Genomic DNA, 23,460 nt, shown 5'->3' on the forward strand with positions numbered 1-23,460 from the left:
CTTGATGATATTCATCCATTTAACTCCCACTTAATTTACTATCCTGACTAGGATATGCTGTCTGCCATCACTTCTCTCAAACTCTTCTTTACCGCTTCCCATGCATATCAACATCTAACCTTTGCGGTTTCACATGCCTTGGCACTAATCCAAGCAATCTCTACAGCTTGTCATACTTACCAGCCATGTAATTCTACACCCATCTCCTCTCAACTGAAAATTCCACAAATTTAGCCATCTCCCAGGTCAAGACGATGATCACTCTCACCAATTAGCAACAACATGGTCATATTGGTTATAGACATTCCCAGATTCAGTTACTAGATCTAGCAGACTACTCAGACCCCCCCCCCATGTGTCCTCTTCTTCTTCCAATCTATGTTCCCATAGTTGAAATCTCCCCTCCCCCATAATAATAATTACTTGCTCTCCACTCATTGAGCTTATTTGCCAGTGCAATCCTAACCCCATCATTCTTTCCATCTTCTTGTCTATAGAAGCATCCAATTATATATTTTGTTCTGTATATATCAAATAGCAGACATAAAACATGAATAAAATGGAAGATTACTACTTATTTATTTATCCTCTTTCATGCCTCATGGCATGTAGGGTCACAATTCGTTTCTTCCAGATGCTTTTCTCCATTTCTTCCAGCTAGCCATTCTTCTATCCTTTTCTGTCATTATCTGCCAAGTTGATTTAGTCCTTCCTTTTTTTTTGTTTTTCTTCTGGGATCCATGTCAAAGCCATTCAGAATCTCTTTCTCTGTTATTCATTCTCAGTATGTATCTAATCAATTTCCTGTATTTTTTTATTTTATTATTATTCTCATCAATGATGTTTTTTTTTGCTCAGCTTATATAGGTCACCATTTGTTATATATTGAGGCTAAAATATATTTTATATTTTACATAGATATTTTATTTGAAACTATTTAATTTAAATTGTTTTTTCATCAGTTTCTACTTCTCTGATCTGTATAATAACATGACCTTAACATTTCTATTTAAGTACTCACTTAAGTGAGTATAGGCATGGCAAACCCGAGGTACCTGATGCTGGACCATGCCTTACTTCATGTAATATACATCTGTTATATTATCTGTAGACTGGTCCCTCCTCTTCCTTCCTTGCTTCTTTCTTCTCTTCTTGCTCCTTACCCCAATGCTATTAGAGTATTCGAGGGCTAGGGGGTGAATCTTTCCTATTTTGCTGTGTCATTTCATCTTATGCACTATTGTGAGGCACCAACCCGTCTGGCCAGCGTGGTGCTATAAGGCCAAATATCTCCCCATGAATGAATGAATAAAATAGGAAAATTACATACTGGCATACTGGCTTGTCCGTCGCCCAGCATAAAAAGGGATGCGCCCTGGACTTAGGCAGAGGGTCTAGGTCGAAAAATATACTACAGTCTCCACTAACTACAATGAGTCCACCTACAGTGCACAATGATAGCAGGATATTAGTAGGAACATATAACTGCAGATCTCTACAGGATGATGATAGATTGGAAGAACTGATGAAGAAATTGGAACATATAAAATGGGACGTTGTGGACCTTTCAGAGATAAGAAGGAAAGAAGAAACTCTCATGCGATTAAAAGGTGGACATCTACTCTACCACTGTGAATGTGACAGAAACTCAACTGGTCTGGTGATGTAGGATTCCTAATAAATAAAACAATCAAGGACAATGTCCTGTTTGTAAATAAAATAACATCAAGAATAGCTGAACTAAGTCTCTTCATAAATAAAAGATACCAAGTGAAAATTATACAAGTATATGCCCCAACTATGGACCATCCAGAAGAAGAGATAGAAGATTTCTATGAAACATTAGAATCCACATTCAATAATTCTAAAGAATTCTACATAATTATAATGGATGATTTTAATGCCAAAATTGGAAGCAGAGATGACCATCTGAACTCCATCAGTAAATTTGGATTTGGACAGAGGAATGAAAGAGGAGAAAGACTTATTGAATTTGCAGAAGAAAATAACCTCTTTATTATGAACAACTTTTTCAATAAGAAAATCAACCGAAAATGGACTTGGAGAAGCCCAAATGGACAAACTTACAATGAAATAGACTTCATCCTCTCCAACAGAAGATATATAATAAATAATACTGAAGTGCTTAATAGATTTAACACAGGAAGTGACCACAGACTAGTAAGGGCAAAAGTATGGATCAACAAAAAATGGGAACGGAATAAGCTCATAAGAAAAAAGTCCAATTTAGTGAATCTACTAAACCTCTACCACAATAAAAGCTGTTATAGAGAATCACTCAAAAATGAACTAAAAAAATTAAATACAACTACTACCATCGATGATGTTAATGAAATATTAACAAAATCTATCTTGAATTGTGCACTAGAAATAGGTGTAAAAAGGCACCAAGGAGTGGAAAAACTAAGACAGGAAACTTTAGATCTGATTAAGAAAAGAAGAGATATGAAAAGAGATTTGAATGACACCAATAAAATAGAATATACGGAAATTTGTAAAACTATATGTAAAAGGATGAAACATGAACTTAGATCGTATAATACTAGGAAAATTAAAGAAACAATAGAAAACAATAGTAATATGAAGGTCCTAAGACGAACATTATCAGTTGGAACAAAGGAAATAGCTGCTGTAAGAGAGAAAAAATGGAGAAATGATAAAAAATAGAGATGCAATAATCAAAAGAATTCAGGAATTTTATACTGAACTCTATGAAGATAAAGACCAGGACATCCAAGAATCATCTATGGATTACTTGAGTGAAGAAGAACATGATGCCCCTGAGATCTTACAAGGTGAAGTGGAAATGGCACTGCAGGAAATGAAGAATGCAAAGGCCCTAGGAGAAGATGGAATTAAACTGGGAGGAAGCCCTGTCATCAAACAGTTGAGTAAACTCTTCAATAAATGCCTAAAACAGAGAAAAATTCCAAAAAATTGGAACAATTCACTTCTAATATTAATTTTTAAAAAGGGCAATAAGGAAGAAATTAAAAACTACAGACCTATAAGCCTACTCCCCACCATATATAAAGTTTTCGCAAAAATTATAAATAATAGAATAAAATCTAAACTAGAGGGAATGCAATCCTGTGAACAAGCTGGCTTTAGAAAGAATTACAATACTTTGGACCATATTCACACATTAAGACAGCTCACTGAAAAATCAATTGAATACAATAAACCCTTATGTCTGGCCTATATAGACTATGAAAAAGCATTTGATTCAGTTAAAACATCTGCAACACTAAAAGCACTTGAAACTCAGGGAACTGAGAAACCATATATTGAAACACTAAAACATATTTACTATAATGCAACTTCTGTAATTAAATTGTATAAAAACAGTGAAAAGTTCCCAATACAAAAAGGCATCCGACAAGGCGACACCATATCTCCCAAATTATTTACAGCTGCACTAGAGGAAGTCTTTAGAAGTCTTGATTGAATTTTCTGAAATTTGCAGATGATATTGTCCTAATAGCAGATAATCTTGAAGATCTAGAAGAAAGGTTAAATCAGCTAAATGAAGCCTCCAGAGTAATTGGATTAAAAATAAATAGAGAAAAAATAATAATAATTATGAATAAATATATTAACCATAGAACTGTCAAAGTTGAAAACCATGAAATAGAACAAGTTAATTCATATGTATATTTGGGAAAATTGTTATCCTTTGAGGAGTTTGAACAAAGAATTCACCTTAGATGGATGGCTTATGGGAAATGAGAGACATATTCAGAAGTGACATCCCTATGAGTCTAAAAAGGAAAGCTTTCGACCAGGGCATACTTCCTGTCCTAACATATGGAGGAGAAACAATATCTCCCAAATTATTTACAGTTGCACTAGAGGAAGTCTTTAGAAGCCTTGATTGGGAAACAAAAGGAATAAACATAAATGGAGAAAGGCGGCTGTATCATCTGAAATTTGCAGATGATATTGTCCTAATAGCAGATAATCTTGAAGATCTGGAAGAAAAGCTAAATCAGCTAAATGAAGCCTCCAGAGAAATTGGATTAAAAATAAATAGAGAAAAAACAAAAATAATAATGAATAAATACATAAACCATAGAACTATGAAGGTTGAAAACCACGAAATAGAACAAGTTACTTCATATGTATATTTGGGCCAATTGTTATCCTTTGATGAGTGCCAAAGAAAAGAGATTGAACGAAGAATTCGCTTTGGATGGATGGCTTATGGGAAAATGAGAGACATATTCAGAAGTGACATCCCTATAAGTCTAAAAAGGAAAGTTTTCGACCAGTGCATACTTCCTGTCCTAACATATGGAGGAGAAACATGGACTTTAACAGAAGCCCTAAACAAAAAGCTGAGAACAACACAACATTGCATGGAAAGAAGTATGCTAAAAATAACATTAAGAGATAGGAAGACAAATATCTGGATAAGATCCCAAACAGGTGTCATGAATATTGTAAAATACATTAAACAGGCTAAGTGGAGATGGGCTGGCCAGATGCAGTGACGGGAGACGGACTAGAAAAACAACAGAGTGGAGACCAATGGATGGAGCAAGAAAAGAGGAAGACCGAGAAGAAGGTGGAAAGATGAACTGGAACAAATTGCCAGAGTGAGATGGATGGGAGAAGCAGAAAACTGAGTGATCTGGAAAATCATGGAGGAGACCGTCCAACAGTGGATAGAACCAGAAGGTTGAAGAAGAAGAAGAAGAACATTGCTGTAGAAGAGCTTTATTTTCTGTTTTATTATTATGAAGATTTCCATATATTATTTAATTTTCCAAAAGCAGTAATAGCTTTTGACAGGCTTTGTATTGTATCCCTGTCAGCTCCACCTTCAGTATCTACATTTTCTACTGAGTATGTAAACATTTCTGACTTCTTCAGGTCATTGATGCTGATTGATTTTGATTTCGTTGTGACATTTGCTCTTAGTTTAAGAACTTTTATTTTAGTCATATTTATTTTATCACCAACCATTTCAGCTTTTTTATACAAGTCTTCTGATTTTGTGTTATATCATTGTATTTTGATATCAAAATAAATCAGACATTACACAATCCTGCCTTACACAAAAATCTTATCTCAAACCATTTAGATGTTGTTTGCTGTGCAACAACACAACTTTTACTTCCCTTACATATTTCTTTGATTATTCTCACACATTTTTCAGGAATTCCATGACTTTTAATAATTAGCCATGTTTCTCTATCAGTAATGTCAAATGCATTAGCAAAATCTATAAAATTTAGATATGATAGGTTTCTAAGTTCTATGGTTTCTTCAGTCTGTTCCTTAAAGTAAAAAATTTTTATTATTATTATTACTCTAAGATCCCATGAATTCAAAGACTCATGAGGTCCCTTTGTCATACATCATACCGCTGCTTAAACATTCAAATTCTCTGCAGTCGCCACACTCTCAGGCAAGGCTTTCCAATTATTCATAACCCAGTGTGCCGCAGGGTTCTGTTCTTGGACCACTGCTATTTAATTTGTTCATTAACGATATAGGGAAGGATCTAAGAGGAACAGTTCATTTGTTCGCTGGTGATGCCAAGTTAGCTAGGGCAATAGTGAATGCAGAAGATGTCAAAATCTTGCAGGAAGACTTGGATAAATTGGAGTTCTGGGCTAAGGAGAATGGATGTCATTTAATGTGACAAAATGTAAGGTTATGCATTTTGGGGTGAAAAGATTAGCAGCAGTATACCACATTGGTGGAACTGTACTCCAGGAGATTGATGAGGCCAGGGACTTGGGAGTGTTGTTGGATAGGGAGATGAAGCTTAGGGGGCACATTGCAAAAGTGGCTAAATCAGCTCATCAACTCACTTGGTTGTTGAAAAATACTTTGACGAGCAGAGACAAGCAAGTTATTGTACCTCTGTAGTGAGCCTTGATAAGACCTCATCTCGACTACTGTGCCCAGATTTGGTCACCTAGGTTTCTTCTTGATGGGGTGGAGAGGATCCAGAGGCGAGTGACCAAGATGATAGCAGGTCTATGGAATGAACTTTATGAGAACAGGTTGAAGATTTGTGGGTTGCAGAAATTAGTTGATAGGCGGGAAAAGGGGTAATATGATTGAGACATTCAAATTGCTAAAGGGTTTCTATAGGATTAATTCAGAGGATATTTTTGAGATCAGGACTGGTGGTGGGAGAACTAGGGGACACCTATGGAAGCTGGGCAAGAATGTGGTTAGCAAGGGGTGTTAGAGCTGGGTTCTTTACTTTTAGAGTGGTAAATGAGTGGAATAAGCTGCCAGAGTCTGTTGTGGGTGCTATGATGGTGAGTGAGTTCAAGGCAAGGTATGATAGATACTGTGAGAATGTCGTATAGTTGTGTGGACATGATGTTTAGGGCCTCCCTCGATGAGTCTAAGGACTCCTTGGAGTCGCCCATAATAATAATAATAATAATAATAATAATAACTCTGCATGCAAAAAACCTGCTTCTCACTCCTCTGTTTACAACATCCTTATACAGCTTCCAGGGATGACCCCTTGTTCTCCCCTGATTTTATGAAAAGCCTCTTCTACATTGATCCTATAACAACCCTTTACCAACTTGCACATCTCCATCATATCACCCATCTTTCTCTTATCCACTAAACTCTGTAAATTACATCTTCTCAACCTTTCTACATATTCAAACATTCCAGAGATCAGCAACTACCTTACTCAGCCACCTCTGGACCCTTTCCAACATCTCTTCATCTTTTTGAAAACCAGTTGAACAAATCTGTGCACAGTAGTCCATGTGTGGCCTAATCAAAGCCTTATACAATGTAACAAGAATCTCCTTACTTCTACAAAGTGTATTCCGCATCATTCCCAGAATTCATTGTATTGTTCTCGCATTTCTGGAAATGTATCCTCTAAATTTTAGATCCTTATTTACCATCACTCCAAAGTCAATTATTTTCTCCACCTCCAAAAACATATCTCCAACAAGTGTTAAATTCTACATCCCATCTTTGTTTCCCAAATTTTAAAACCTTACATTTTGCAACATTAACTGGTATTCCCACTCCAGTACCCATTCACTGAATCTATTCAAGTCTGCTTGTAATGCCAAACATCTGCTCTACTCCTCATAGTTCATCCCAACTTTGTATCATCTGCAAAACAACTGAATATCCCCATCCAAATCTTCCCCAATATCATTAACATACAGATTAAACAACAATGACTCTAACACAAATCCCCGAAACACACCACTACTGACTAATTTAATAAGCCGAAAGGCTATAAAGGGATTTTCCATCCCCCTTTCTATTAACACCACTAGTGACTTTCCTCTTCTAGAGTTTTGCTCCCCCATACACAACTTGCTGTTACCTATCAGATAGCCAATCTCCAATCCAATGCACTAGTCTAATATCCAATCCCGTCCACTCTAGTTTGACTATCAACTTAACATGCGATAATCTATCAAAAACCTTTGCAAAATCAAAGTATACCACTGTCTCCTTTGTCCATTGAAGTAAGTATATTACTAAAACATGACCTCCCTTTAGCAAATCCATGCTGTCTATCAAAGAAAATACCATTGTTGTCAACCTGATTCTGGTTCTCACCAGCCTCTCCAATAGTTTAACCATAATTGACATACAGATAGGTCTATGATTTGATGCTATAATTTGATGACTATTTTCTCCAATAAATATCATCCTTCCATAATCATTCTGTTTTTTTGTTTTTTTTGATAGCTACATATCAAAATAACTCCTTAAGATTCTATAATAGATTTAGTTTAATCCTTTATCCCAGTGAGAGCAAACAAAGTTTGCGCCTGAAAATATCTTCAGGACTAAATATATATAGTGTTGTACTATCTTATCCAGTAAGTAGTGCAACACCAAGGCAACTCGTGGCAAAGGTGGAGCAAGCTACCAGGCACTTCTAACCCAGTATCTCCCATAATGCAAAACACATTTCCTATGTGGATATGTATACTGTTATGCATTAAAGGGATTGGCCATCTACCCAGACTAGTTTCGACCTTTATTGAGGTCTCTTCAGTGGGAGCCAGGCCCAGAGCTGGAGATACCAGGCAGAAGCAGTAGCAAGTCATCTGTGCCTATGGGAGTTGCCAAAAGGTTTATCACCTTTTTTAAAAATTACTCTGGATTTAGAGAAAGCTGTTGAAAATTTATTTATCACTAGGTTAGACTTTGCCACGAGTTGCCTTGGTGTTGCACTACTTACTGGATAAGATAGTACAACACTATATATATTTAGTCCTGAAGATATTTTCAGGCGCAAACTTTGTTTGCTCTCACTGGGATAAAGGATTAAACTAAATCTATTATAGTCTAACCTAGTGATAAATAAATTTTCAACAGCTTTCTCTAAATCCAGAGTAATTTTTAAAAAAGGTGATAAACCTTTTGGCAACTTCCATAGGCACAGATGACTTGCTACTGCTTCTGCCTGGTATCTCCAGCTCTGGGCCTGGCTCCCACTGAAGAGACCTCAATAAAGGTCGAAACTAGTCTGGGTAGATGGCCAATCCCTTTAATGCATAACAGTATACATATCCACATAGGAAATGTGTTTTGCATTATGGGAGATACTGGGTTAGAAGTGCCTGGTAGCTTGCTCCACCTTTGCCACGAGTTGCCTTGGTGTTGCACTACTTACTGGATAAGATAGTACAACACTATATATATTTAGTCCTGAAGATATTTTCAGGCGCAAACTTTGTTTGCTCTCACTGGGATAAAGGATTAAACTAAATCTATTATAGTCTAACCTAGTGATAAATAAATTTTCAACTCCTTAAGATTCTTTTTGACTGAATCAGCTGACTACTGCTTATACTTCACTTTTGCAACCCTTACCAACTAAGGTTACTCTCGTTGCATGTTTTTTGTAATCCTCATGGAATTGATTATTGCCACTACTTATGCTGCCTCCATAAGCACCTCTGTAGCGCAATTGGAAGAACGATGGTACGTTGCACCCTTCAATTGGAAAAGGCCTAAGTTCGAGTCGCGTCATGACATGAGGAATCTTTATATGGACTTTTTCAATTGAAGGTTAGTTAGCCGATCTCATATGGAGGTAGCAGGGTTTTTTCTCCCGGAAACTTGGGTTTTTCATTACGCATACAGACAAATTGCCCCTTCAGAACACGCAATTTACAGACAAAAAATACTAGTTGTGGTGGTGGTGGGCGGATAGATGCCGCTGATGTAGAGGATTGATAGGAGAGGTTCAGTGTAGTGGTGGAGATGGAGGGTTGTACAATAGGTGTCCTCCCACGATGAGCCTTCAGACTCCTTGGATGTGTTACAAATAAAAATAATAATAGTGCCTTTTTTTTTTTCTTCTCTATATCGTATGCTTAATCTCTTCATTCATCCATTTCACACCTACTTTATTTAACCTTCTAACTCTTGGAATACATTTAGACTCTGCTTCTACTAAATAGTTCTTGAATATTCCCCAAGCTGCATTGATCTCTTTTCCGATTAACTCCTCATCCCATGCTATACATGCAAGCTGTCTCCTGAGCTCTTCAAAAACACCAGCCTTGTAGTTTCACATATACCATTTTCTCTCAGAGGTCCTCACACTGCTGGCAACCACCCAGGTAATCACTTCATGGTCACTCTCACCAACTGAAGAGTGATTTTACACCTCATTTATAATACCATCCTCTGATGAGATGATCAAATCCAAGACCCTCAGCCCTCGTGTGCCCTCTGTTACCTACTGCCTGTAGTTGACCCTGAAAAACTCAAGAAACTCATTTCTTCACTTCCAGTTGGTAGGTATCTCATCATCCCAGTCTGTATTGCTATAATTTAAATCACCCATAATGATCATCCTTTTTCCATTGGTTTGGCTAATTTGCTTATACATTTCCTCGTCACCCTCCACATTACGAGGTCTATAGCAACATCCAACAAAGTATTTCATTCTATTCACCTCTATTCCACACCATACTGTATCAAAACCACTGCCACTATTTCTCTCTTACATCTCTACCTTGTATGGACATAACTCGTTCTCTGTCATCAAAGCACTATCCCTCCTGTTTTACCCTTTCATTCTTCATGAAACACATCATACCCTTCATCTCTGCATCCAACCATGTCTCACTTTTTCCAACAATTCTTGGGTGAACAGACTCAAGTAATGCAACTATGCCTCTAGCGTTTGTATACAAACATAACAGCTCATTCCTGGATCTATACCAAGTTTCACTGATACCAGTTATTAGATGTGATTTATCCATACTTAACTCAAGCATTTCTTTTTCCATTTTTACATCTTAGAACCTCTTCAAATCCAACTGTTTTCCCTTGATCCCAGGTCATCCCCTTCCTTAGACTCTGTAAATTGCATCTTCTCAACCTTTCCACATATTCAACATTCCAGAGATCAGAGACTACCTTACTCAGTTGCCTCTGGACCCTTTCCAACATTCTCGTCATCTTGGGGCATGAACCTTTCTCACTTTGTGTTCCCCTTTCCACTATGTGTTCCTCATTTCCCTGTTCTTGCACACTTGTTGTCTCATTCTTTATACTCGTGCTTCCCACTTCTTCATTCATAACCACCACTTCAATCTCTTCTTTTTTTTACTCTCCTGCTCTTTCACATCACTTCTTACTTGATCACATTCATTCTTTGCACTCATTTCAGTACCTTCCAGCAGCAGTTTCTCCAAATGACTGACACCAAAACCATTCAGATACGGTCCATCACTCGTGTACAGTTCAGTTTGTCCTTCAAACTCATTCTGCACATTAACAAACTGCAATCCTTTTCCACTAACATATCATTCACAATCTCAGCTCTCTGCCTCATTTCATCACTGTCATACCTGGACAACATACTCACATTATTATCTTTTATACTTGTCAACAACCTCCTAATATCCAATCTTACCTTACATATCCCCTTGCTCCAAATCAAGTCGTTTGTCCCTCTTACCACTACCAACTATTTTGCTCACTTACTCCTCGTATCCAATGCCTCAATCACTCTATTCATTTTACCTCCAGGAAAAGTGTGATAATGAGAATCCCCATACAATGCCACTCACAGATCTTTCATTACCTCTTTCAAACTGATATAATTTCATCATTTTCACTCTTACATACATATCTCGAATTCTCTTAATTTTACTCCACATCCATTTCATCTTTTGCCTCATCTTCACCAACTCAGCTTTCATCACATTTTCGCTCTCATTCGCTTTCTCAATTTTATTGCCAGCCATACACGCTTGTTCACCACTTTCCACTTTACCTTTAATTGCACTCTGTTTTTCATTTCTGCTACATTTATCACTATTGTCTTTCTTGTCATCAGATCGCTCATTTGCTTTTTCAAAACTTTTTTACCATTTTTTTCGCTGTTCTTTACACTGTCCTTTTTTTCAATTAGATGCTCATTCATCCGCCTTGTGGCATTCTTGCTACTAACATTTTCAGTTGCCAATACGTTACCATGCATCAAGTCCTCATTCAGATCACACTTTGCACACACACCCTCCTTCCATCCACCTTAAATGTCCATAATTTATCTACATAATCAAACGAATACATATAGCACATCTTGCATTTCACGAAACAGCCCGAAATAAAAATTAAATACCTGAAAAGATAAAGCCACTGTCATCCTTCCTTTTGCCCGGTTGCAATACGAAGCTCTTAGTTTAGTGATTTTGCAAACTTAAACTAACAAACTCACACTCTAGAAACACTGCAAGCGCACAACTTTTACAGCAACTGTTACTCATAAACACTTATTTACAATTAATTATTCAAAAAAAAAAATAACATTTATCTGAAACAGGAGCCTTCTTCACACAAACATTTCAACAAAACACCTCCTCATGTGATGCATAGTACTCCCGCTATGCATCATATTCTAAAACAAGCTTGTTCATGCCTTAATATCTTCACTATTTCATTTTTAATCCTATTGATCAATAAATTGCAGAAATTTTTGAAGGTACTGACAGTAGACTAATTTCCCTCCAATCCTTACATCTAGGGAGATCTCCTTTTTTAGGGATTACAATTATCATTGCTTCTTTCTACTGTTTAAATATCTTTTCAGTCTGTAGCATATTGTTGAAGGTTAGTTGCAGTTTATCAGCAGCAGTTTCTTTAGTTGTCTTATTCTATTTATATTGCTATATTATCATTGCCTGGAGCCTTTCCACTTTTCATTTTCTCTATTACATTAATTATTTCATTTTTAGATATAGGTTCTGGTGTAATATTTAAATCTACACTTACAGGAGATTCTTCCATTATTGAACTTCTAATTATATCAATTATATTGTTTTCTACATTTAAAAATCTCAAAATGTTCTTTCCATCTTCTAACAATCTTGTCATCTCCAGTTAACAACAAACCATCTTTATCTCTTATATCATTTACTTGCTTCTTTTCTTCAAAGGATATTTTCTTTGTTATCTCATACAGTCTTCCAATGTGACCTAATGTTGCAGCCTTTTGTGCTGCTGCCAAACTTTCCACATAATTGCTTTCATATTTTCTGGCAGATCTTTTAATTATTTTATCTTTCTCTCTATAATTGCTAAAATGATTTCTTTAGTTCTCTGGGATTTAGCATTTTCAAGCATCATTTTAACTTTATGCCTTTCTTCTGTAGTTTCCAGGTATTGTCTGATAACCAATCCTTGTTCTTTTCCCCTTTCTTAGCATTCAGACAGTCTCATGAAAACTCATTACAGTGGTATCTCGCTAATCCAAACCTCTTTAGTTTGAACCCTCCAGTAATCCGAACTGTGGTTTGAAAGAAAAAAAGTTTTATTTATTATGTATTATTATTTTGTGTACTATTGTTTTTATTTAATAATTATTATTTTAACTATTATTATTTATTTTATTATTATTACAGAGAATTTTTTTCCATCCTGTCGATTGTACGGTTATAATGGAGGCCTATTTTGATTTATTCTGTTCACGTTTGCTTTTTTTATACTGTACAGTATGTACTGTATTGTCGGTATGAATCACAAATATATACAAAAAGAGGAAATTCAAAACGTGCATAATTTGGTTAAAAATATAAATCCAGATGTTGAAATTTCAAAATTAAATAGCTGTTACGGAATGGATTACAGATAGAACCGAAAGTGAATTTGAAATCAAATCAGATGCTGAAATTATAAATATAACACTACAGAATGAATTAGAATATGATGATGGCGATAAAGAACTCGAAGAAAAAAAAGTAAAACATGAAGAGGCAGTTGACAGTTTTAATATGTGTATAGAATGGGCTAAGCAGAATGATATGCTATTCCACAAAATTTCATTGCTAATGCAGCTCCGAGAAGAAGCATTCAAAAAAAGTTCAACTTCCAAGAAGCAAAAGAAAATCAGTGACTTTTTTACAAAGAAATAAAAAAACTTTTTTTTTTCTGTGTTATTTTGTGAAACGTTTTTTTTTGTGTTTTGTACAAGAAAGTGATATATTTTATGCAAATTAAGTATTGTACTGAACTATGCAATTTTATTAAATCAGAATCCTCAAAATACAGGTACATAACATATTAAATTTTTCCTAAAATAAACTTGTATACTGTATTATTTTTTTGTTTTACATTATAGTATCCTTTTTCTATCAGTTAATTTATTTACAGAATTAAATTGAAGTACCAGTAGAATCTGATTATTTTTGTCTTAAACGCTAGTTATTGTTGTCTCTTGGAGGAAAACTTGCTAATCCGAACGAGCACATTTTTATTAGTTCAGATTAGCGAAATACCACTGTATATACCATTTTAAAATCTTTCCATCGCTTTTCAACCATGTTGTCTTCTGTGGTTCCTATTTTCACATCTTCTAGTTTATCATTTTCCAAAATAGGAAATCATTTTTTTTTATAATAACAAAAAAATTTTTCTTAATTTCACTCATTTTTAATTTAGACATATCATATTTTATCCTTCTATTTTGATTTCTAATTATTTTAATCCCATGCAGTTTGAATTTAATTTTGACTATTACAACGTAATAATCAGATACTTTAACATCCAAGAATGAACTCCTAAAATTACCCTTGATTGCAATATGATCAATTTGAGTTTTGGTTTTACCATCTGTTGATTCCTCCTGTCCCAAGATTATCATTTCACAAAATGTTACCAGTAGGTGGCATTTTGTGAAATGAATGCTACTTATTTCTTTTGTCAACTTTAGCATTCATGTCACCCATAAGAATAATCATATCATGCATTGGTACTTGTTCTATACATCTCTGTAACTTATCTTAAATATTCTCCTTCTCATTTGTTGGTGCATAAACCTGTGTTATGGTTAATTTGATACATCTTGAATATAATCTAGCCTTTATTTGTCACTGCACTAAAGTGCAACACCTCTTTCATGACTGACTTTCATCTGATCCTGAATACCATATTTGATATCCACCCACAGTTCTCACTCCTACAAAGCCTGTCATCTCAACTCCCTTATTCCTGAAATATCTACTGCATACTTTCCCATTTCCTTTATAGACACTTCTTTTGGAAAGACACAAGAAGTGTCTTGTGTCTTTCCAATTTGAAAAATTATTCTAACATTCCATGTTGGAATTAACATTTTCTATTTAGTTGAAGGTGGTGATCTCATCTGTTTCAAAAGTTCCTGCAGGATTTGTCCTTGAAACTTCATCTGTGCATTATTCTTAAATGGCTGTTATCAGGAATCCTGTGTTAAATTGTGAATGAAGAATTTTATGATTATTAATACTTCATTCATGATTTAACATGAATTGCATTTTCTGAGCTAAGTTTGCTCCTAAGTAAATTGTAATTTAAACACTTACTGTTATTTGTTCATTGAAATAATAATTGTAAATTTTTTTTAGTTATTTATCTTATATAAATTCTTTATATTATCTTGTAAATGTATCCTAAGCGAACTGTAATATATGCATTTTATTAGTTGTTACTGAAAGTATTGCTAAGGGACTCTGCTAATGGCCACTCTCAGAAAACTATGTTATTTTGAGATAGCGTGTGCCTTAGCGTTGGGAACTGTACAATGATCATGTGGGAATTTCATTGTAAACTGAAAGAGCGGAGAAAAACAAGTTTGGGTGGGAAAGAGAGAGATGATTTATGAGATATAGGAAGAAGGAACCAGAAGGAAATTGGAGAGTGTGGGAAGGTTGTGAGATGTGATCTAACCTGGGATCGTACGACGTAACAAAGATTTGGAAACTTGTTCCGATTTTAATGAATCTTACTTCGAACTCATTTTTATTTATAGTTTCCTGTCACCTTGTAAAGGAATTTACCCGAGTGAAAGGATAATAATATGATCGAGATTTATCGTAAGATAAGTTATTACGAGCAAGAAAATACATTTTCCAGTCTTAACAAATAAGTTATCGAACTCAGGGATACTATAAGGTTTGTGTTGCCTATAGCGGAAGATTATTGAGTGCCTAGAAGTGTTGTAGGAGATTTCCATAATGTGCAAGCTATGATGATCATACTGGTAAGAATATCTATTCTATAACTAACGTGTGATAGTGTTGCTTGTGTCCGGAGAACTTGGTCAAATTTCATGTTGCTGGAGCTAGCTAGTCAAGCTTGAATGAGTGATATTATAAAACATTTTCCTTGTGAAACTAATGTGAGAAACTTCATTGAAGAATTAGTTTGTGTTTGAATGTGTTATCTCGCAATGTATATGTAAATGCAAGACTGAGCCTTTTAAGAACTATATTAATCCTCTGATAGATATTGATGATGCCAGCTAAGTGTTTGATAAAATTGAAGTTTGTGATTATTCTATGAGACTAAAAAGAATTACTTTTTTAAGTGTTTTGCTGAATATTGGTGTTGTTTAAGGTGAAACTAAGTTGAAATCCTAACGGATGAGAATTGTGAAAGCCTTATATACATGTTCTAGCAGTAAATGATGCACTCATCTGAGTAGAATCTAAATACTTTATAGAATGCATAAATTATCTAATTGCATTGATCTTAATCTAATTGCATTGATCTTAATAGAATTCTTGTTTCTTATGTAAGAATAATTTTGTGAGAGAATTAAATATCTTGTTTAACTTGATCCTCGTGCTTGCCTAATTTCAGTTTCATTGCACCGCTCATTAAAATACGAATCTTGCGGGAAACCCTATTTATAAGCAAGAAAATTTCGGCCTGTAGTAAGTTCACGTTGCTGTTGTGCTATTTGATGCTTGACTCCTTCACAATAATTGTGTGATTTCAAACATAGAGTGGTGCAGTATAATAAAAATTTTCTTTATGTTTGAATGTGGGGTCAACCAACAACTTGCAAATATAAGGTTGGATGAAAGACAAAACCAACACCTGCATTCTGATACACCTGACACCTGGTGTACCACTGTTTTAAATAAATCACTGTCATTTTTCTTCCTTATACTTATTAGCCTTCTAGCCACTGATTATGACATGTAAATTTCACATTGAAATATTTGGCAATTAAAGTTGATTACTTTAATTATTTCTCCCGTGGTTGTGTATATGTGTAACTAGTCTTAGGAGGAGAATGATTATGAACAGATGACCTTGTTCAATGGAGATATTAGTCAGGTGACCAATGCAGATGTAATAGAGCTAATTAATGATCACTTATTAGGGTGTTTCATCCTGGTAAATCAGGCTGTATTCCCAGAGAAATAAGAAGTGAATGAAGAGGATATATTCTAAATACTCACACTCTAGATGTCAGTAAAGCAGGACTATATAAAATTTTGCCATTTGTTTTAAGGGAATATGCTAAGGAACTGACTAAGTGACTGACATAGATGTTCAATGAAAATCTTGCACTGGGATAAGTTCCTGAGAAATGGATGGAGGGGGATAAGATAGTGCCATCGCATAAGGGGTGGTGGCAGTGGTAGAATGACTATATCAGACTGTAGACCAGTTTATATTTCTCCTGTGATTGTTAAGATTTTGGAGAATACTAAGAGCTCATATATATATATATATATATATATATATATATATATATATAATTGCGGGCAGAGGTTTGCAGTATTATTTATAAAGGCCAGAATGGATTTGTTAAGAGATGATCTTGTTTTAGTAATCTGGTTGTCTTTTATAATAGAGTAACAAGAGCAGCAGATTAAGGAAAGGCATAGACAGCATAATGTTTTCTGGATTCTGCATTTCATAGGGTGCCACATGACAGATTGAAATTTAAGCTGTAACATATGTGTACTGGATTGGAAACGGGTTTTTCTGATAGATATCAGAGGGTGGTATATGGTGGGCAATGTTGCCAAAGGAAAATTACTAAAAATAGCTAAATCTTAAAGAGCTAAAAAGGATTTGAAAATAGAAATTTGAAGCTAAAATTTTAGAAGTAGTAGCAGATACTTTTCAGTTACTTACTTGACTCAAGATGTAGTGGTACTTGCATTTAAGCTAGAGACATCTTTCAATTGGTCTTCTGTGCTTAATTCACATATTTTCACTTAGATTTTTAGTTTTATTATATGTGGCCATCATTCCAATATTACTCAGTGTAGATGCTGATACATGATAGTCTTTACAGCACTTGTTATGCCTGAGGCCATACTTGACTGACAAAAATAGCTGTCAGCATTGACAATTCCATCTTGTTTCTTAATTAAATTTTAACTACATTCATGGAACTAAAAATTCTTTCAATTTCCACATTAGAATTTGGCAGTATTATTAAATTTATTGCACATCTAGCAATTTCTTTAAATGGATTCATTCCAGATACATCTTTGTATTCTCGTACTTTGTATACTCGTACATAGGGTGGCTATGGCAATTAAGAGAGGTGAAAGGGTGGATGAGATGATTGTGATGGTAGGAACGAATGACTTGAGTGGTAATGTAAGTCGGGCAGCGAGAAATATGAGATTTTTGCTTGAGACTGTACGGAAGAAGACAGAGAGAGGAAAAATAGTGTGCGTGTTGCCTAGGTATGATAATGATGAGCTGAGCAGAAGAGCGGTGATATTGAATGGCATAATAGCGAGAATGTGTGACAAGAGAGGACTGGTATATGTGGATGCTTGGAGTGCGTTTGAGGAAAGAGAGGAATTGTATGCGAGAGACCGTTTACATTTGAATGAGGAAGGACTTAGGCATCTGGAGAGATTGCTGTTCTGAACGAGTCAGTGTGTCCCAGGGAGGATGATAGCAGGGGTGGCCTCTTGTGGGAATGGATACTTGGGAGAAGGGAGACAATGTCAGGTAACACTGAGCCCAGTGGAGTCTAGAAGGGATAATGCTGGGTATAGAAACAATGGCATTTATATGCTGTATACTAATGCCAGGAGTATCCGGAATAAGGGAGAGGAATTGGTGGCACAGATAGCATCAGCCTGGCCAAAAATTATTGCGATCTCTGAGACGTGGTTGACAGAAGGGGATATAACAACAGGAATAGAAGTCGCTGGGTATAGCATTTTTTGTCAGGATAGGAGGGGAAAGCGTGGTGGTGGGGTGCTGCTTATGATAAGTGATGACCTATGTCCTCTAAGAGTGGAGAATTTGGAAGGAAGTGAGACAAATGATTTTGAGAGCGTATGGTGTGAGGTAGAGGTAGGCAAGACAGGATATTTAGTGGGGTGTTGCTACAGACCCAGGAGCACAGAGGATGGGGACCAGGAGATGTTTAGACAGCTAAGTTTGGCAAGTGCAAGAAGTATGATTGTTATGGGAGATTTTAACTTCAGTAGTATAAATTGGAGAGAGGAAGATGCATGTAGCAATAGGGGAATGGAATTTCTAGAATTCTTGAGGGACAAATGTCTTAGGCAACATGTAACAGAGGGAACAAGAGGTTCAAAAGTTTTGGATTTGGTTATAGCATCAGAAGAGTTGATAATAACTGAGTTGATGTCTCTCCCACCAGTTGGAGAGAGTGACCATATGGTGTTGACTTGGAAAATGAATAGACATGCAGGAGTATCAAAGAGACGGGAACTTATGTGGAATTATAAGGCAGGTGATTATAATAGTCTTAGACGTCAACTTCGGGAAGTTTCATGGAGGCAGGAATTGGAAGGCCGGGATATCACTAGTGCGTGGGAAATTGTGAAAGAATATTTGTTATCAGCAATGGTAAGCTGTATACCACAAGTGAAGAAGAGGACCCAATTTGGAGTAAAGTGGATGACAAACAATATTAAACAGGAATTGCATGCGAAAAAGAGGCTATGGAAGAGATATAAGGAGAAGACAGGTGAATTATATTCCTCATGAAGAGATTTATGAGGAATATAAGACACAGGCCTGAAGAGTGACTAGTGTGGTAAGGAAAGTGAAACTGGAATATGAGAGGAGATTGGCCCTAAGATCCAAAGAAAATCCTAGGGAAATTTTTAGCTATGTGGCCAGTAGGAGGAGAAATGACTGTGGAAGAATGATATTGTGGGATAAAAATGGGAATAGAGTGACTGATGCAGAGGACATAGTGGAATTGTTCAATGAACACTTTATTGGAGTATTTCATCCTAGAGGAGTCAGTTTTAATGCTAGAGGGATAGGACAGGTTCGAGGTCTGGAGGTACAGGAGGAGAGTGTGTTTCAGATACTGAGTACTCTGGATGTCAGTAAAGCTGTGGGACTGGATGGTATTTCACCACGAGTTTTGAGAGAATGTGCTAGGGAATTGACAGTGCCTTTAACATGGCTTTTCAATGAAAGTCTGGCTTTGGCAAAGGTGCCCAGGGAATGGAAGGAAGGTAAGATAGTGCCATTGCATAAGGGTGGTAACAGACTGGAAGTGTCTAATTATAGGCCAGTCTGTGTGTCATCAGTAGTTGTTAAGATCTTGGAGAAAGTAGTGAGGGACCGTATACAGCATTGGGCAGATGAGGGTAATGTTATCTGTGAGAATCAACATGGATTTGTGAAAGGACGCTCTTGTTTTAGCAATATGCTAGCCTTTTATAATAAAGTTTCAAGAACATTAGATGAGGGAAAGGCATATACTGCAATTTTCTTAGACTTGGCGAAGGCATTTGACAGGGTGCCACATGATAAGCTGATATTTAAGTTGCAGCACATGGGTCTGGATGTCAGATTGGTCAACTGGATTCAGGATTGGCTGACTGATAGGTATCAGAGAGTTGTGTATGGTGGAGCAATTTCCAGGAGGCAGAGGGTTACAAGTGGGATCCCACAAAGCTCAGTACTAGGACCTATATTGTTTAACCTTTATATCAATGACATAGCCAGTGGATTGCAGGGGGATATTCAGTTGTTTGCAGATGTTGCAAAGCTGGGAAGGATTATTAGTAATAGTGCAGATGTAGTAGCCCTGCAAGAGGATTTAAATAAGCTAGATAGATGTGCAAATGAATGGGGGTGTCAGTTTAATGCAGAAAAATGTAAGGTCTTGAGGTTTGGGAAACATCGATGGGATGCTGCATACTCTATGGGAGGAGTTATACTGGAGGAAGTAGGGGAGACAAGAGATCTGGGGTTGATGATTGATAGAAACCTGAAGTTTAGGGGACATATTGCAAAGGTGGTGAAGGTAACACAGAGGATTGCTGCTATTATGAGAAGGATACTGACCTGCAGAGATAAGAGGGTTATCATTACGTTGTATAAGTCTCTGATCAGACCACACTTGGACTATTGTTCTCAGATTTGGTCTCCAGGATTTGAAGGGGATAAATTAACTGTGGGAAGGATACAAAGACGGATGACAAAGATGGTTTCAGGACTGTACAAGGATAGTTATGAGGATCGGCTGAGAGAATGTGGACTGCAGAGTTTGGTGGATAGAAGAAGGAGAGGTGATATGATTGAGACTTTTAAACTGTTGAGAGGTGGTTACAGGGTTGACACTGGGGAGTTCTTTCGCTTGGTTGATCAGCGGGAAGGAGTGATGACAAGAGGCCATCCCTGGAAGTTACGAAAGGAAACTGTGAGCAAGAGGGTAAGGAGTGGTTTCTTTGTGTGGAGGGTGGTTGAGCCGTGGAATGCATTGCCTGATGGAGTGGTGGGAGCAAGAACGGTCAATGAGTTTAAAGAGTGGTATAATAGACTTTGTGTTTCTCAGGGGGGGACCTCCCCTCGATGAGTCTTGACAGACTTTATGTCTTAGGAAGGACCTCCCTCGATGAGTCTTTTGACTCCTTGGAGGCCTTAATAATGATAATAATAATTAAGTCCAGAATAGCTCAGTGTTTTTTTTTATTTGTCCATTTATTTAAGCAGATAGTATTGTACTGTTATTCAGCATCAGCAGCAACATCTTTTTCTGTTTTCAGCATTATTTCTAAGACAGGAGTAACAGGTTATTTTATATGTTTTAGAGTATTGTCAACAAAAAAGAAGAGATCATTCTTAAAATATTGAAGTTTTCAGGTAACCTTTGCTTAAGCTGTTTGAAGGGGACCAAGAAGAAACTGTCTTGCTCTATTTCTAAGATTGTGCTCATCATTTTGTGTTATTATCTTTTCTATCATCAACTCTGAAATTTTTTTTTCAAATTTGTAACCAAGATTTGGTTTGGGATCCAAATAGTCATCAATCTCTGACTCTAGAGGGTTGACTCTGAATGATAGTAGCACTAACATATAAGCAATAGAGCGAATCAAACGAAATAGGTCTTCAAATAATCTTGTCTTATCCATACTGTTAGATTCAAAAATTGTCTTAACTTGCTGAACTTGAATTAGAAGAAGATGCAAAAATAAAAGGTACAACAGATTCATTTCATCTTTGTATATCTCCCACAAAATTTGAGCTTTGCAACATTTCTCAGTCACACTCACGACTTCAAAGTGAGTGTCTAATTCCAACCACTGGCTGAGAATTCTGTCTGCAGGTTCAATGGAGCCACCTCATTACATAGTTGCTTATAATTTTCAGTGGAGCATAATTTTTGTTGATAGTTTGATACAGCTCTTTGTACACTGCTTGTCTTGAAGAAAAATGCGAATACCACTTAACTTTTTCGCAACTAAAAATTCTAATTTTCTTAAGAGAGATTCTGTACAAATGCGAGGCATTGCCAGTTGCAATGAATGGCATACATATGTAATTAAGATTAAGGAGGAAATATATGCCTTCATTTGTTCATAAAGGCCATTATTGACACCAACCATAACACTGGAATTGTCTGTACTAATTGCAATGAGATTTTTAATGGTCAAAAGCTATTTTTTCAGTTCAGCCGCAATACCACTAGCATCACACTTTTCTAAAACCACTCTGCTCAGAAATGTATGCATAATGTAGTTGAATTTCTTGCTCTAATAAATGATGTCAATTCCTGAAATCTTATTATCTGTGATATCGTTTGATTCGTCTATTAGCAAGCTGAAATTTCCATCTTCAATATCTGCAATTAGATCTTCTTCAAAATGCTCACTTAGAATATTGTTTGCAATTGCAGAGCACTTGATTCAGTGCATTTTTTGCCTTTGGCATAATTTGACTGTCTGGGATGATATTTTTGCAAAGATCTACTAGATGATTGCAACTGTTCAGTGGTGAGTGATAACAAAGAAATAATGCTAAGCTGCCTTCAAAGTTTGCCATCTCATCAGACTTCTTTGCAAACATATTTGTAATAGGAAGAACAGCTCTATATGGAACTGCAGCAAGATGTTTCACTATGCTTTACAAGCTGACAATATTTAGCAGCTATATCACATCTGCAAAACTTACAGTGGCCTTTTGTAGTGTCACGAGGAACTTCACATGGCCATTTACTAAACATTCCCATTTACAACCACTCCCTCCCCCCCTAAATTTTTGCTTGTGAGCTTTATTTGTTTCTTTGCTCATTTTTGAAGAGAAAAGGGTATGCAACTCTTTACTGAAATGAATTACTATCACTCTCTGAAAACTTCCCACTGTCTATCATAACTACCAACCAGAACACTGTGCAGCAGAATACTTCCAACACTACCAACTTCAAGGTGGCAAAACAGCAATGACTGATGATGTCATTGCATATTTTGAAATGTGTATGATACTTGCACTAAATGTACAATACAATTCTTAATCAAATGCGAACATCTCAAAACCTTTTAAAACAATTTCTTTAAGAGTAAGATTCAGCACTGGGATCGTTACTGCTTAGTCTTTATTTCAATTAAATTGTTCCTGGATTACAGGAAAATATTCAGTCATTTGCAAATAATGTGAAGCTCAGGAGCATTATTAGTAAATAGTACTGATGTTGTAGCTTTTCAAGAAGATTTGAATAAGCTGGTGAACGAAAGGGAATATCAGCTTAATACAGCTAAATATAAGGTTTTTAAATTTGGGATCCACAGATGGGACGTTTCGTGCTCACTTGGAGGAGTTCTGCTTCACCAAGTAAGTATGAAGAATTGAGGGAAGCAAGGAACAGAATAATTTGCCTGCCAAATATATCTCAGACTATAATTACTGGCTCTTCAAGAGGAATATAGTTTCTTCCCTTTTCTC

At 36.2% G+C, this 23,460-nt stretch overlaps 1 protein-coding gene across 1 annotated transcript in view; it reads left to right on the forward strand.

The window, feature by feature from the left end:
• unc79 (UNC-79 domain-containing protein) overlaps nt 1–23,460 on the forward strand; it is a 1,277,183-nt gene that overhangs the window by 1,116,262 nt on the left and 137,461 nt on the right. The gene's annotated exons all lie outside the window — the stretch shown is intronic.

The sequence above is a fragment of the Typopeltis vanoorti genome, chromosome 1, assembly GCF_054136105.1.
Source record: "Typopeltis vanoorti isolate ZY-2024b chromosome 1, IOZ_Tvanoo_1.0, whole genome shotgun sequence".
NCBI lineage: Eukaryota > Metazoa > Arthropoda > Arachnida > Uropygi > Thelyphonidae > Typopeltis > Typopeltis vanoorti.